This window comes from Ictidomys tridecemlineatus, unplaced genomic scaffold (assembly GCF_052094955.1).
Source record: "Ictidomys tridecemlineatus isolate mIctTri1 unplaced genomic scaffold, mIctTri1.hap1 Scaffold_1897, whole genome shotgun sequence".
Classification (NCBI taxonomy): Eukaryota; Metazoa; Chordata; class Mammalia; order Rodentia; family Sciuridae; genus Ictidomys; species Ictidomys tridecemlineatus.
The window spans coordinates 10,644-14,932 of NW_027521629.1; the positions used below are offsets into that span (position 1 = coordinate 10,644).

Below are 4,289 nucleotides of genomic sequence, written 5' to 3' on the forward strand. Positions count from 1 at the left end.
CAGCAGCATCATCCCGTCCCTCGGGACCACACACTGACCACTGGCGTCCTGCTCAGGTGTGGCCGCCTCAGCCTCCGGCCGGCATTGCCCACGGCTGAACCGCTGGGCAGACCTGGCTCACGGCTGGGGCCTGTGGGCTCCTCACATCTCTCACAGCTGGAGCAGTGTCAGGCAGGACTCGTCCCTGGGTCCTCCCGGTGTCCTCGGTCTGCACAGGCAGAAGGTCCACTAACATTCCCTGAATGTGGGGACATCCCTTTCCCACGCCCAGAACTGGATTCCCACCTGGGTTTTATTTTCATCTCTTTCCCAAGGATCTAGGCGGCTTTGATCAGGATTCACAGAGATGGACTTCCCGGGACTCTGGGTTGGACAGAAGAACCAGAGGCTTCAAACGAAGGATTCGTCCTCCCAGTCACCAGTATCTACTCAGCTTGAAGCGCCAGGAAAGGATTCCGCCCACGAACGTCAGAGTTTCCACATCAGCCTTCTCAGGAAGCCCAGAATCTGCCGATTGCTGCAGTGGCGTGGATAAAAGTAAGATCCACCCACACATGTGTGTGCCTCGGACGAAGACTGTGGCCAAAGCAGCCTTCACCCCCTCTTTGAAAAGGAGCCTCCAAGCAGGCACTGTGGCACATGCCTGAAATCCCAACAGTTCAGGAGGCTGAGGAAGGAGGATGAGGAATTCAAGGCCAGCCTTCACAACTTAGTGAAGCCCTAAGCATCTTAGTGAGACTGCATTGAAAGTAAAAAATAAAAGGCCGGGAAGTGGCTTAATGGTCAGTGACCCTGGGCTCAATCCCAGCACCAAATAAATGAAAAGAGAGACCTGCCCCAGAACGCAAGTTCCGTTTTCCCCACCTTCTCACCTCCCCAGGGCTGATCAAGAGCCCTTCACAGAAGGCGTCACCTGGATTCCCACTTGGCATGGCGGTCAAGGAAGGCCGTTCCACTGGGCGGAGGCTGAGCGGCTCCCCCAGCGGCGAGTTCTGGGAGGTCAGGTACCTCACGGGCCTCCGATTCCTCAGCAGTAATAAGGAGACGTGGACCGGCCTTTGGGCTTCCCAGCCCCAGGCCTGGAATTGGACGCACTGCCCCCAGGAAAGGATGGAGCACAGCACTGGCTCCCAGCTGCTGGTCTTAGAGGAGCCCTAAGAAAGCAGGCCCAGGGGAGGCCCAGACCTGAGCGCAGCGGGCAGCCCAGCCTCTCAGGCCCGGCCACCTCCCACACACCCCAAGCAGGCCTGAGTGAGGGGCCGGCTCCGCCTCGCCCCGAGCCTTCTGCTCTCCGCACTGAGGCTCTTCCTTGAGAAACCTCTACCCAGCTGTGAGCCCACCTGGGCCACACTTGGAGGAGGTCTGGTGATGGGCCAGGAGACCCCTCCAAGGAGGAAGGTCTGGGCCAGACCAGCCCAAGATGGGGGAGCCTCCCGATGACAGAGCAGCCCCCGCCGGGCACCTGGGCACCAGCAGTGCCCAGGAGTGGCTGCCTCAGGATGACTGGACATGGCGTATGTACTGGCCGTCGGTGTGGTGCAGCATGTGTGTCTGGATGTGGTGGCCCTGGAGCTGGGAAGCACAATGTCAAGTCAGTGTCTCTTTATGGCTTCTGAGAAATCGGCCACTGAGTTACCTGAACTGCCCCGGTCCCAGAAGGACTCACGGCTGGTTCGCGACCTGGGGGCTCACACAGCAGTGAGTCATGGTGCCATGGAGGAGGTCGGATGTGGTTCTGCTCAGATGCCTCACTCTAGAACTGTCTGTGGCCATGAGTACATTTTTGTTACTGTAACAGAATATCTGAGGCAGGGTAACTTTACAGAGAACAGAGGCTTGTCTAGCTCTCAGTCTTGGAGGCTGAAAGTGCAGGAGAGCCTCTGATGAGAGCCCCTGGGTGTGAGCACATGAAGGAGAGAGATCACACTATCAGACAGGAAGCCAGGGAGCACTGAGGGTCAGATGGCTGTCACCACAAGTCACTCTCCTGAGAGCCACGAGGCTCTCCGTGTCCCCTTCCTGCTTAGGAGTGTCATTCTGGCTTTTCGTGGCTGCTGTCCTCCCCCTAGTGTGCTCACTGCTTCCTGCAGGCTGCTCTCTGGCCCGCCTCCTCCAGGCAGATGCTCACCTTTCCGCTCTGCAAATGGCACAGAAGGGCCAGAGGGCCAAAGCCCAGGGTTGTGGGGGCTGCCGGGGGTCCTGCACCTGGGGGTCTTTCTTCAGCCTGCCTCTCGGCCGAATCCTGCCCCCTTCCCCCTCATCCCCTGGTCCCCAGGATCTCGCCTTCTCCTCAGGAGGGATGTGGCCCCAAGGAAGGAAACGGCAGGTGCAGAGGCGTCAGCAGCAGACGGACATGTAAAGACGGGCTGAGTCTCTGCACACCTGCCACGGCAACACAGACACAAAGTTAGACACTAGCAGGGCAAGTGTCACATCTGCGACCCCAGCAGCTCTGGAGGCTGGGGCAGGAGGATCCCAGGTTCAAAGCCAGCTTCAGCAATAGCATGGTGCTAAGCAACTCAGTGAGGCAGACCCTGTCTCTAAATACAAGACAGAGTAGGGCTGGGGGAGTGGCTCAGTGGTCAAGTGCCCCTGGGTTCAATACCTGGAACCAAAATAAATAAATAAATCCATTCACAATAGCATCAAAAAAGAATGCATAGGGATAAATCTAACAGAAGGAACGTAAAACTGACACTCTAAACACTACGTGACGTTGCTGAGATGAACTTAAGAAGGTCTGTTAGGGAGCCGGGTTCTCAGCGCTCAGAGGAGGCAGGGGGTGGAGGAGGCAGCGCGCAAAGCCTCAGTGGCCTGGGACGCTCCTCCTAATGAGGCCCGCTGCCCGCCCCACCTGGAGCTCCCTGGCCCCGCAGAGACTGGCCGCCACTTCCAGCGGTTCCACGCGTTACTTGCCTCGGGCACCTGGACCCCAGGATGAAGGACCAGCCGGAGCACTGAAGGCGAAGCAGCTGACCCAGAACCATGAGGCCCAGGGGGTGGAGGTCGCGGTTGTCAACACGGCTTTCACGGCTGGATTCTTTCTGAGATGGAGGAGACGCGGCTCAACATTGGCAAGATATCAGAGCACGTGGAGGAAGCAAAGAAACTCTAGAGTATCATCCTCTCTGCACCAATTCCAGAGCCAAACACCAAGGATGACCTTGAGCAGCTCACAATGGAGACCAAGAAAAGGGCCAACAGTGTCGGGAACAAACTGAAGAGCTGGAGAGGCACAGTGAAGAGGTGGGGTCCGCTCATCAGCAGGCCTTCTCTCTCAGAAGTCTGTGGAGGCGATGACCAGGTACAATGAGGCTCGGGGGGACTTTGAGAACACAGCCAAGGGCGAACCCAGGCAGCTGGTGATGACTGGCAACAAGACAAGGCAGAGGAGCGGAAGAGATGCTGCCGAGTGGCCGACTGCCATCTCACTTCTGGATCACCGACTCCCAGATTCCCAAGCAAGCCTTCAGGGAGACCGAGGGTGGGCATAAGGACATTGGAGGCTGGAGAGCAGCCTTAAAGAACTGCCTGACATGTGTACAGACAGTGCCACGCTGGTGGAGGACCAGGGCCAGAGGTTAGATGGCCTAGAGCTGGACGTCATGCACACAGTGGGCGGTGTGAGAAGGCAGAAGACGAAACTCCAAGAGCTGTGAACTACCAGGGTCAGGCCCGGGAGAAATCGATGACCATCACTGTGATGGTGGTCGTGCTGCTGGGCAACTTAGCCTCCATCCCTGGACTTGCCGTTGGGCTGCGTGAGTGGCCTGCGGGGCTGCTGCTCCGAGATCACCTGATCTCACTGCAGCCTTGCGAGACCACCTTTGTCTTCAGATGGGAATGGAGTCTGAACGGCCTTCCTGAGGCTGACCTACAGTTAGTCCAGCCCTGGAAGAATCTACCTGCCTGATGAACCCCGAGTTCTCCTCCAAACCCACTCCTGCCCCAGCAACTGAAGGGCCTTTCCTCCTGGGCCCCAGGACTGACCCAGCTTTTTCCCTCCTGGCTGTGCCCAATTAAGCCTTGCACCTTGGAAAGAGACGGTCCCAAGTGCTGCGTCTTCTACCCCACGGAGGATTCTCCCAGAAACGATAGGCATTTTTCTAGGGAGTATCTTTAACAAAGCAGAGGAATGCCCCTAGATTTGGCAGCAGGAGGGTTAGATGGGAGACTCTGCGTGGCAGGATGCCGGTCCTGTCGGTCCTGAAAACCTGAGTGGTTGGCCGATGCCATTTGGGTTCAAAAGGTTGACTTGCTTGAAATTCAACTTCAAATCAAGCTTTTAG

At 57.5% G+C, this 4,289-nt stretch overlaps 1 pseudogene; it reads left to right on the forward strand.

The window, feature by feature from the left end:
- Nucleotides 1-1,509: 1,509 nt before the first annotated feature.
- On the forward strand, nt 1,510-3,913 carry LOC144372919 (syntaxin-3 pseudogene; annotated as a pseudogene).
- Nucleotides 3,914-4,289: the final 376 nt, after the last annotated feature.